We start from the raw sequence: 13,147 nt of genomic DNA, 5'->3' as shown, positions 1-13,147 counted from the left end.
AGCACAGGGGTTTTGTCCACGATCCTACTAACTCTACTTTTCTAGATTTGGTCCCAAAGTTTGATGATCCCCAATGTTTCAATGATTTCAGACCCATCTCCTTATGCAATTGTACATACACAATTATTGCAAAAACCATTGCTCATCGCCTAAAACCTATTATTTCAAAAAATATTTCCATGGAACAGTTTGGCTTCCTTGAAGGCAAGAAAATCCATGAAGCTATTGGTGTTGCCCAAGAATCTCGACACAGTATCAAAATATATAATAAAAAAGGAATAATTTTCAAGATCAGTCTCTCAAAGGCATATGATAAGATTAGTTGGATGTATTTACATTTTCTGATGACTCGCCTGGGTTTCAACATTGGTTTTATTAATTGGATCATGGGATTTATTACCAATGTGAGCTTTGTTGTTCTTATTAATGGGGTGGCTTCTCCTTTTTTTTCATAGTCAGAGAGGCCTTCAACAGGGATGCCCTTTATCTCCTCTTTTGTTCCATTTAGCTACGGAGGCTTTGAGCCGTTTGATTCACCTTTCCGTTAGAAGGGGAGAATATAAAGGAATTGAAATCGCCATTAACCTTTTCATCACACATCTACTCTTTGTGGACGACATCTTACTTTTTTTTTATGGCTCCAGGGGGGGACCTTTCTAAGCTTCAATAAATTGTGGATTTATTCCTAAAAGCTACAAGAATGAGTATAAATGCACAAAAATATTCTATTACTCACAATGGTCTTTCTGAGGCTGAGCTAACTAGATCAATATCACTTTTTCACTTTGTTGTCATGCCACTGATGGAAAGCTTTAAATATCTGGGGTTTCTCTTGACACCGAACTCCTACAAAAATCGAATTGGAAATGGTTAGTTACAAAACTTGAAAAAAGAGTCAAGCACTGGAGTTTCAAGTGCCTTTCTTAGGTTGGGCACATGATCCTCATTAAATCGGTTTTACAGGCTATTCCAGTTTATTGGATTGCTCTTTCATGGTTTCTGTTGTAGCTTCCAGAGACAACCTTGGATTTCTTACAAGACCAGTGCTTGGGCACATCTAGATTTTTGTTTCTCAAATGATTTACAGGAAAGTGGAGACATCACTTCTGTGCTATAAAAACATATATTTATAGCAAATGGGTTGGTTCGTTTATCCAAAGAAATAAGAAATGGATTTCTGGTACTTATTCACAGGTTCAAAACTCAGAAATATGAAATAAAATAATGGAGGTCGAGTATTTCAAGGGCTTACAGCTTAATAAGCTTTTGCAGGGTAGATGAGAAAGGACAAAGAGAAGGAGAAACCCATCACATAAAGAATAAGGCTTCAAGACTTCTACACTTATCACATAGAGCTTGAGGCATTAAGGATTTCTATACTTGTTTGAGTTACAAGAAAACATAATTGATGAAGGAGGATTTGAATGCTATGATTCATGTGTTACAGATTTAAAGACATGGTTTCAATAGTCCACATAGGTATATTCATCAACAATATTGAGACAAGTGAATCTGTGATATAATTATAGGCACTTGCATCACATATCAATACAAATAAATCGATGAGGAAGCTTGAACTCTTTCTAGTAGCTATAATTGAATGAATACAGAGAAGAAATATGAACACAAAATGGGTTTTAATAGAGGGAACACATATTGTAATTCTTGAAGAGGGAGTCACCACCATTCCCTTGATATTCTGATAAATATGTGTCACAAAGAGATACAGTTTGAAATAACATGTCATGTTTTCTATATATTTTCTTAACCTTTTCTAAGTCTTTCTTTCCCCTATTTATCTAGAGAAGGGAGCAAGAACATTCATTACAACAAAAATATATATGGTCTAGATTCAGCTGTCGGGTTGACTAGCTGTATTAGTCATAAATGGATTTGTGGCCTAAAAGTATTATAGAATTAAATGCCTCCTTGGAAGGAAAGAATATTGGAGGACATCAAAATAAATATCAGTAAAAGAGAAGCATTAAATTGTCTTAGTGCCCATCCTGGTAATAACTTCTGTTACTGATTGTAGTTGGCTCACTGTATGGCCTCTCGTGCTGCTCAATTGGCTCCCATCACTTCTGCTTTTACTACTCGAAGGCCTTCCTCTGTATAGTAGGGATTGGGTCAACTGTAAGTGTCGGTATTTGCGGTCCTTTGTTGTGTAGAGGGATGGGGCTCCATGATGAGCCATTGATCTTCCTGAGTCCCGTGTACTACTCCATTGCTTTTCCATGCTCCATTTAAGTATTTAGCTACTGGCCCATCTTCCCATTAAAACTCTGATAGACACTACTGGATCTTTGAAAAGCCTGGTGTCGTGTATTATGATGTAATAAGGACGAAATTTGAGCATGGGATTTTAACACAGGAACACTATGAAACAGGCGAGCCTGACTGCCCTTTAAGCCTTTACGTTTTCAGCCCCTTTGTGCTTCTTCCTTCATGTGATCGAGGGATCAAACCAAGTGCTTAGCCCTTCAGGTGCTAAGGCTTTCAACTACTTCTCAGGGCCCTTTTCCTTTATAATCTTGAAAATCCTTTAATATCCCCTTACACCACATAGGATGATATCTCGGACGCAAAAACCTGAAGAAATATGACCTATGAAATATCGCATCCGGGGTCCTTTTTCTTTGTTACTTGGAATCCCACATCTCGGCGCTGAATGCACTTTTCCTTAAGTTTCTCCCCTAGGCAGCTGCGATCACCGATATGTGGGATGATGTCATTTTTGCACGTGTCACCTATAAATGGCCCCATAAGACCCCTGAAAACACTGAAACTGAGTGACAGGTGTCATCTTCCACGTCAGCATTTGTATTGGCACGTGTCCTTCGTATTGCTATGTCATTTATGATGTTAGCTACCCTGTCAACTCTGAGGACCAATCATATGCCACCATGTGGCCCCCTATAGGAGAGCAAAAACAGCTTGGTCAGCCAAGTTTTCACAGGCATTTCCTTTGTTAATGAGTTTCAGCCCTTCTTGGAGATTTGCACTATATCACAATATCGGAACCCCGTAAGGTTTTTTGGGAGGTAGCCCCTATGTTGCTACGATCGCCAATAATGCGAGATTGTGGGATGCAGGATTTCCCATCGCCGATATGTTGTACCACCACATGGAGGAGAGAGAAAGGGGTGACCCTGCCTTGGTTTTACCACGCTTTTCCTTTGTATTTGGTTTTCGGCCTCCTAACGCTTTAACACTAAGACCCAGATTTATTGGTGATTCCCCCCCCGGCAATTCCTGAAGGATGGCTCATGCGGAGGCCATACGGGATGCGGGATGAAAGACTACTGTGACTGCAGGGTATCCGACAATTTCTCGTCAAGACCATGTGCGGGATGCGAGGCTACTGTGATTGCAGGACTATGGGGTCACTGAGATGCGGGATTCACTGTGCCCAGGGCTCCCCTGACCTCCAATAAACAATACCGCCACATGGAAGGGAGAGAAAGGGCCTGCCCGTCCCTGTCTTTGCGTGATTTTCCTTTGTAAAATGAAATCAGCCCCTCCCCTACTATTAACATTATCGACATATTCCCCCGCCACCCACAATTCCTTAAGAATGGCCCATTGGTATTGCAGGGGCCATGCAGGACTATGTGATTTGCCTAATGTCGATCACCGATAAGCCTATGAACTCCTAGGACCTGCTGATATGTCCGGTAAGATGATGTGCAGCACTACGGGGCTGCTGATATGCGGGATTGCAATGTGTGGGGCTTATTGTGCCGGAGGCCTATCATATGTGATATTTGCCCTCATACTTGGTCATTTTCTTGGTTTTCAAGGCTTTCCAATTGTGATCTTCAACATGCTCTAACTTCTGATCCAGAAGTCCTGGACTTCTATATACTGTTGGAAATGTCCTTCTGAGCACTATGCAATGTAGGGGGTCTGATTAAGCTTTGATATCTTCTATGGCATGGGAAAGTGGCTCCAAACTTCATTGCTCTTGGGAAACCTTGACCAATCTAAACCCTCAATGCAGTGAGTGGAAACATTGGCTCCAACTGGGGATAGTGCTTTGCTGGCAAGGTGTTGAGGACGTACAGACCAGTATCTTTTCCTTCCATTGGGCATGGAATCATTCTTAAACAAAATATCATTATGTGAAAAAAATACTTTTTTGATAATAAAATGAAAAATTCAAATAATAATTTCAACACACACACCAGATATTTACAATGAGAAATAGACAGTTATCTGTAATTTTGAAATAAAATTTTAGGAACTGACCATTTATAGGCAATTCTAGCAGTTCACCATCCATGTTTTCAAGCATGCAAGTGTTATTTCCTCTTTCTTTTGCAATCTTGAAGGGGTTGAACCACAGGTTGGCCTTTGTCTTCTCGTCAGACATCCCACCTGAGAACTAAATCTCCTTGCTGAAGAGGTATGTCGTTAGCCTTCTTGTCGAACAAAGATTTCATCCTTTCCTGGTAGTTTGAAAATTTGGTCCCCACCTGTTATCTATTCTCGTGAAGCTCCACCAACCAATTTATCCTTCTAGTCAAGGCGTTTGGCTCTTCCTCGACTTCTTGTAGCAACTTAGCTACTAGCATTGCTAATTGGATCATGAAGATAACAACCTTGCCATATACTAGCTCAAAAGTTGATTTCCCATTAGATCATTTAGGCATTACATGGTTGGCCCACAGAGAAAACTTCAGCTGGGAGTCATAGTTCCTTTGATTTTTAGTGATGGTCTTCTTTAGAATCCTCACCACAGTTTTATCTGAAGACTCAGGCAAGCCATTCCCTTGAGGGTAGTATGTAGTGGAGTGTCCAATAATGATATTGAATTTATGACAAAAGTTGGTGAACTTGGAAGATTTGAAGACTTGTGCATTATCAATGATAATTTTAAAAGGAAGCCCAAAGAGGGATAGTGTATTCTCCTCCATTAATTTTATCGCCACTGAGTTAGTAGCATTTCTAGCTGGGATAGCCTCTACCCACTTGGTGAAATAGTCAGTGGCTATTAAAATCCATTTGTTGGCCACTGGACAGCGGATTTATTTCTCCAATGAAGTCCAATCCCCACTGTCTAAAAGGATCCTCTATGTGCACAGGAATAAAGGAGAGTGGAGAAAACTTCTATCTTTCAACAAACAATTGGCATTTTTGGCACGACCGGACCTGAGAATAAACATTTCCAAACAACGTCGACCAGTAGAATCATGCCTTAAGGATTTTATGTGTTGTTGTCTTCCAACTGTAGTGTCCTCCACATACTCCCCTGTGTAAATCCTCAATCACTTCATGGGTTGCCCCCTCCACCAAACATAGCAGTAATACCCCTACCTGGTCCTTATAGTAGAACAGTCCATTGGATATAATGTATTTCTATGTCTACAATATCAGACTCCTATATTTAGATCTATCCAGTCCTAATGATCATCTTAGGAATAAGAGGTAATGAACAATGTTCTTATACTTGGGCGATCCCTCATATTCGGCATAGATCTTTTTCTCAGCTATTTTAATTCCACTCTGGTGATCCTCTGGTTTGCCTTCCTTTGTGATCAGGCTTATCCCTAGAGCTTGGCAGTTGGATTCAGATAAAATCTTGGCCAACCCCTGGCCTTTGATGAGCTTGGTAGGCTTTATTTCTAGCTCATATTCTTTTAATTTAGCTATCCTCCTGCCCCTCTTTCCTTCGTTGTCTCCTTGCACCAGGATGTCCTTGAATATATTTGTTGGGACGAACGTTGTGATTCGTGATTGCAGCACATACATACGGAATGAATTCAACACCTTGACTAGTGCATAGGCCTGTTTCTCCAATATATTTTATTTCAGCTCATCATCCCTTAGGACTTGGCTGAAAAAGGCAATGGGCTGCTCATAACCTTATTTATTTTTCTACAATAGCACAACAATGATAGTATGTGGAGAGGCAAAATAAAATATGTAGAAAGGCACTAAATAGTCGGGGATGACTAGCACTGGGTCCTTAACCAAAGCTTCTTTGATTCTAGTGAAAGAATCACAGGGAAAAAAGCTCCACTTGACTTCATTCTCCTTCTTGAGCATGTCTGTAATACCTTTGACTATCTTAGCATAGTTGGGTATGAATCATCTTAAGAAATTTATCCTCCCCATAAAGGCCTAGACTTATTTCTTGTTTCTGGGCAAGGGAATATGGATAATCGCTTTGAATCGTTCATGATCAATCTTTACTCCTTCCTATGCTACTATGTGTCCAAGCAACTTCCCCTCACTCAGGGAAAACTGAGATTCCTTAGGATTTAGAGAGAGACCATACCTTTTTCACTTCTCAAAGGTGAGATTTAAATGGAGGATATACTCTTCATCAGTCTTAGAAAATACTGTGATTTCATCTAAGTATACTACCACAAATTTGTCTTGCTCGCCTACGAAAGTTATGTCCATAGCTCTCTGAAATGTGGCCCCTGCATTTATCAACCCGAACGACATGCTGGCGTACATGAATGTTCCCCATGGGGTGGGGAAAGCAATCTTTGTCTAGTCCTTAGGGTGGACTGCAACTTGGTTATATCCGGAGAATCTATCCATCATCGACATTTTGGTTGCACCCACTACCTTCCGCAATATATTATCCATCTTAGGCAGAGGGTAGTTATCTTTTAGAGACGCCCTATTTAGATTCTGAAAGTCCACACATTGTGTTATCTCTCCATTCTTTTTCTGGACAAGGACCAAATTCACTACCCACTCAGAGTATCTTAAAGGTACCATGATCTTGACTTGCAATAGCTTCCTTACATCCTTTTCAATGGAGGGGAGTAAAAGTGGATTTATATATCTGAGTTTTTATTTGAATGGCTTTATCCCACTCTTCAAGGGAATCTTATGCTAAATAATATTAGTATCAAATGATTTCAAATCATCACAGTACCAAGTAAATACATCTTTGTAAGTTTTGAATAGATCTAAATACATTTTTTTACATTGCAAGGGTATTTCTTTGGAAAACTTGATCATCTGGGGTTCCTCCTATGATCTGATGTTTCAGTCTTCTACTTGCTCAACCTTCTCTGGGGAAATCTGTTTGGAAGCTATGTCATATTTATTAAATATTCTTTCTAGTGGAACAAGTCCATGAGGGATGATGTTCCCTTTTAGTTGCAATTTTTTTTGCCCAACCACTGTGTCTTTCCATGAAGTGGCTTCTTGTTCTGTTTCTTCTTCTTCTTGATCGATGGTGGAGTGGGCAAACTCCTTAACAACTTCTATGAATATTTTCACTTGCTTGTCATCTTCAAATACCTTCTATTCTTTGACATTATCAAGTATTGAAGGCATGTGTCTAACTTCTATGTCATATCTGAGGAATGGATTTTGTGGGGACCTGAAGGTGCTTGCAGCTACCGCAAGAGAGTCAGCCATCCCGTTTTCTTCCCTGGGAAGAAACTGGATATTAAAGGCCAGGAATAAATTGTTGATTAAGTCCCACACTTCATTTTAGTACGTCCTCATCATGGGGTGTTTGGTTTGGCATTGGTCTCGGAATTTCCTTACGACTAGCTTAGAGTCTCCCAAGAAGCAATGCTTCATACTCTGCCACATTGTTGGTCGCCTCAAATTCGAGTTTGAATGAGAGCGGCATCATCCTGCCTTCCAGATATACCAACAATATTCTAGTTCCATTTCCCTCTTTTGAATTTTCTCCATCGAATTACAACTTCCATAATTCGTTTTCATTTAAGTGCTAGTATTTCAATTGCCTTGTCAGGTGTATTGATGCTTCTTCTAAGAGGGTCTCATCTTCTTCTAATAATAGGCAAGAGAGGTCCCTTTTTTTTCCATGAGCTAGGGAGTTTATTGAGCCTTTAGCTGGAGTCACATTTTTCACAAACTTGGATTCTCTATAAAACCTCCTTTGCTCACCTCCAAAAGTGGGAATGGTGGCATAAGTCAAATCTAGCTTGATAGAGCCACACACCTTGGAACTCCAAGATTTGGATAAGAGCATTCTAGAAAAAGGAGGTATATCAGCCACTACTATATCCATTACCACACTTTTCACTTGGATCTAATCTAGGTTTACCACCATATCTTTTATCATGCCTAAGAATTTAACTCTCTTGGAGTCAAAGGTGTATAGGTCGTTGTATGGTTTGGTGATCGCCAAACCCAGATATTATAGTACTGATAATGGCATGAGGTTGTGTGAGGCCCTAGAATCCAACATGAAATTATGCAACAAAGTCATGGATCACCAAATTCACATAGAAAGGCACAGTAGAAGGGTCCAACTCTTCCACAGGTGGCCTAAAAACAACCATGGGCCTCTCCTCTTGGAGGTTCAAACTATCATGGGTTGGTGCTGAGGTGATTGGATCCATGAATTGAGAGAATTGGGCTTTGTAATTAGGCTATTTTAGAAGCTCAGTCAGAGGAACATGAATTTTTACCTTTTCCAACTCCTTATGGAGATTGAATGTGAGTTGGGCCTTTTCTATATCTCCTATCTCTGTTCTTTCTCCCTTCTTGCTCGAAAATTTAGGCATAACATGTACCTCCTTTTATGTGTATCCCTTAGGACCATTCCTTTCCTTATTTGTAGAGACTCTTGTCTTGGGTGGGTTAGGATGGAGCTTACCTTTCCCTTTGCCTAGTGCAAGAGGAGAAACTCGGGGAGCATTTCCTTCTTGTTTCTTTGGTTCTCTTGACCTCTTCTTTTAATATCTTATATTATACTTACATTGGGGATGTGTTTGCATGAAATTTGCAAACTATTTTCAATAATAATCCATATCTTCCTCATCTGTTGCTGCTTCTCTATGATGACTGGCCTCTTGGTGATCCATATTCTCATGTTCTTCCTCGAAAAACGCAGAATATATATTTCCCTACATCTCGTGTGTATCCGACGATTATTCATCGGGACCATATTCCAAGTATAAGGGATGAGGGATCTGATCAAGTTGTTCCTTTCTTTCCCTTGGAAGTAGTTGCATTGGAGACCTTCTATATTGTGGGTTATAGCCCCTGTTGTTGACTTGAGCATTTTGTCTCGAGATGTTCTTGTTCTCAATTTCAAGCTTTCCAACCTTTTGTGATAAACTCCTAATGATTTTGTCCAGATCATCCCACTTTGGGTATGATGATTCTTTATCTTGACCAAAGGAGGATGCCTCTTCTTTCCCTCTTTTGGGTTCAATAGGTTCTTACTTTACCCTTGACTTCCCTATTGAGGTTAGATTTGCTTCTACTTTGAGAGCATCGATCTAAAGTTGGTCTAGAGTGAGAGACTTCCTTTTTCTCAGGGTAAAACCAACATCGGACTCAAAGGACCCCAGAAAGCATTTTCCTGCTCCTCCCAAGTAGCGATCGAGGCATTTGGTAGGCCTTTGAACCACTTTTTGGCTTCTCCATCAAGACTTTGTATAAAAAGTCCCCTAATCACCTCCAACTATTCCACATGCAGGTTCTCAGCAAAGGCACAAAAGGTTTCTATGTGTCTCTATGTTGTGTTTTCATCTTCCCCATTGAATCTAGGAAAAAGCTTAAGGTAATCTTGGGGCATGACACTTAAGGGATGAAGTAGATTAATAGGTGCATACTTATTTAGTAAAAATCCTGGAAGAGCCATATGGATTAGTGGAGGGTGGTTAATTTTTTTTTTTGATGAACTGGGTTCAAGACCACAATGTTTGGAGGGGAATGAGGGTATGTTAGGGCCTTAGGAGTAAGTCTTGAATAATGAGAAGTAGTAGGCTAAGAACTGGATGATGGAACTTCAAAGGATGGTGAGATGGTAGCACAGTCAGGGGGATTTTTCTCTTTCCATATTTTCTTGCAAATTAATTTTTTAGGGTCATATACAAATGGGGCTTTCTGCTGGGATATATCTGAGCGAGTATGAAGCCTTTTAAAAGCTAGGGTTATGAATGATAATGAGGGGTGTGTGGAGTCTCCAAGGTGACATGAATGCAATCAAAACAAACTTCTCTCACCTACACGAACGGTGCTCAATTTTTCGTATCCCGGGGGGAAAATCCTTCAATTAGCTGCCCAACAATGACGCCAAATGATGTTGTAGCTCCTAGAGACAACCTTGGATTGCTTACAAGACCAGTTCCTGGGCACATCTAGATTTGTGTGTCTCAAATGATTTACAAGAAACTAGAGACATCAATTATGTGCTATAGATACATATATTTATAGGAAATGGGTTGGTTCATCTATCCAAAGAAATAAGACATGGATTTCTAATAGTTCTTCACAAGTTCAGATCTCAGAAATATGCAATAAAATAATGGAAGCTGAGTATTTCAAGGGCTTACAACTTAATAATATTTTGCAAGGCAGATGAGAGAGGACAAAGGGAAGGAGCAACCCATCAAATAGAGCGTAAGGCTTCAAGACTTCTACACTTAAAACATAAAGCTTGAGGCATTAAGGATTTCTATACTTATTTGAGTTACAAGCAGAAATAATGGATGAAGGAGGAAATGAATGCTATGATTCATGTGTTGGAGATTTAAAGATATGATTTCAATAGTCCACACAGGTATATGCATCAAAAAAATTGAGACAAGTGAATCTGTGATACAATTACAGGCACTTGCATTCACATATCAATACAAATAAATCTATGAGGAAGCTTGAACTATTTCTAGCAGCTATAATTGCATGAATATATAGAATAAATATGAACACAAAATGGCTTTTAACATAGGGAACATATACTGTAATTCTTAAAGAGGGAATCACCAACATTCCCTTGATATTCTAATAAATCTGTGTTACAAAGAGATAGAGTTTGAAATAGCATTTCGTGTTTTCTATAGAATTTCTGAACCTTTTCTAAGCCTTTCTTTCCCCTATTTATGTGGAGAGGGGAGAAAGAACATTTGTTACAACAAAAATATCTATGGTCTAGATTCATCTGTCGGGTCGACTAGTTGTATCAGTCATAAATGGCTCTGTGGCCCAAAAATATTACAGAATTAAATGCCTCCTTGGAAGGAAAGCAGACTAGAGGACATCAAAATAAATATCAGCCAAAGAGAAGAATTAAATTGTCTTAGTGCCCATCCTGGTAATAGCTTCTGTTACAGATTATAGTTGGCTCACTATATGGCCTCTCGTGCTAGTTAGCCGACTCCCATCACTTCTGCTTTTACTACTTGAAGGCCTTCCTCTGTGGAGTATGAGTTGGGTCAACTGTAAGTGCTCGTATTTGCGGTCCCTTTTTGTGTAGAGGGATGGGGCTCCATGCTAAGCCATTAATCTTCCTGAGTCCTGTGTACTACTCCATTGTTGCGCCATGCTCCATTTAAGCCTTTAGCTTTCGGCCTATTAGGTCCCTATAATACTAGTGATTCCCCCATTACTATTGTCATTGTAGCCCTTATTGTTATTGTTGTGCTCCTATTGTCCCCATATTGTTAGTATTGTGCCCCATAGAAGCCCTCTATTGTTATTATTGTACCCTTATATTATTATTGTTATGTCGATTTTGATTATATTGTGACCCCTTAGACTCCTATATATAGAAAGGAGGTTGTTTCATTTGTATCATCCAAGAATTGATCATTTCTGTAATGTAAAGGAGTCTTCCCCCTCAAAGAGGCTGAATTCTAAGGCGTTGAACTTTCTTTTCTATCTTTTTGTGAGATGGTTTCATAACATTTGGTATAAGAGCTTTGGATTCTAGGGTTTCGCTGCTCCAAACAGGTTGTTATGGAATTTTCGCTATAACTTTTTATCTGTAATGTTTAAGAAGCTAAACAAAAAACCCATTTGAGCCGCATTCATTCCAAACCTCGGGTCTAAATTGTAGATCTTGGCTCACTATAGTTTCAGAGATATGATCTGAGGCAGTTAGGGTTTTTGTAGACTCTTGAATTACATTCCAAACAGCTGACCTTGGGAAAATCGTCATAATTTTCTCTATGAGCATCAGATTAAAATTTCGTAAGACGTTATAGAAACATAATGGAATGTAGTTTTTGTGTATCTTTTTTAGATCCAAAGGTAAATACAGGGACATGTGGCGTGTCCTACAAGTTCGCTTCACTAAAAAATTATATAAACCAGTCATATTGGGAGATTGGAAATAACTCTTTTTTGGAGAATCCAATTTTGATCAGACTGGTGGCATTGGAAAGAGGACTCAGAGGGATACTGCAGGAAGCAATTTCAGACCTTGGAGATCCTCAATTTCATAGATACAGTAGATGCAATATCAATATTTTACAAAGCGAAAAAAGGTGTGTAGTCTTTTTAAAATTTTTCTTAAGTTTGGGTCGAAAAATTAGGTTGAAGTTCAAAGGGCATAGTGAAGCATAGTTATGATTAATGATGCCCCAAAGAAATAAAATGGAAACACCTAGTAAGTAGCCCGAAATCTCTAGCATGACTCATGAAGAGGAGGAAGAAATGAAACATGATATATCAAAATTACGAGACCAAGTGCAACAAATTTAACTCTCACAAAAGGTAACTGAAGCTAAGATAAATGGTGTGGAAGATAATATGAATGGCGTGCAAGTTAATATGGATGGCATGGAAGCTAAGATAGATGGCATGGAAGCTAAGATGAATGGATTGGACACTAAGATGGAAGATTTGAAGATAGATTTGAATAATTTTCTATAAGAAATGCTTACTAATGGTGAAAGGGTAGTGAAGGAAACTCATGATGAGAACAAAAGAAATGTTAATCATGATCTCATAGACTCAAATGTTGGATTGAAGACCCACCATTTTCAAAAAATGGATATGAGGAAGTTTGATGGCAAGGATCTCATAACCTGGATACTACAGATGGAGAAATATTTCGATCTCCATAATGTGCAAAACACACAAAAGGTACGCATTGCAACTTTATATTTAGAACCAAATCCGTTTGTATAGTATCAATGGATTTTCTCTCGTAAACAAATTGTCACTTGGGAAATTTTTATAGAATAAATGATAACACATTATGAGGATACAAAAATCAACACTTTTTTTAGCCAATTGATAAACCTCAAACAAAAGGGTTCAATGATGGAGCACATTGAGGACTTCCAAAAATTGAATATAAGGGTAAAAGATATTCCAGAGGAGCATAGGATTGATGTGTTCATAGGGACTATAAAGGATAACATCCAACATGAGGTTCTCCTTTGGGAACCTGACTCATTGGAGA

The sequence above is a fragment of the Pinus tabuliformis genome, chromosome 4_2, assembly GCF_031772625.1.
Source record: "Pinus tabuliformis cultivar Carrire ecotype Pingquan chromosome 4_2, CPIR1, whole genome shotgun sequence".
In the NCBI taxonomy this organism is placed as follows: domain Eukaryota; kingdom Viridiplantae; phylum Streptophyta; class Pinopsida; order Pinales; family Pinaceae; genus Pinus; species Pinus tabuliformis.
Note: the sequence above shows the minus strand (reverse complement) of the source record.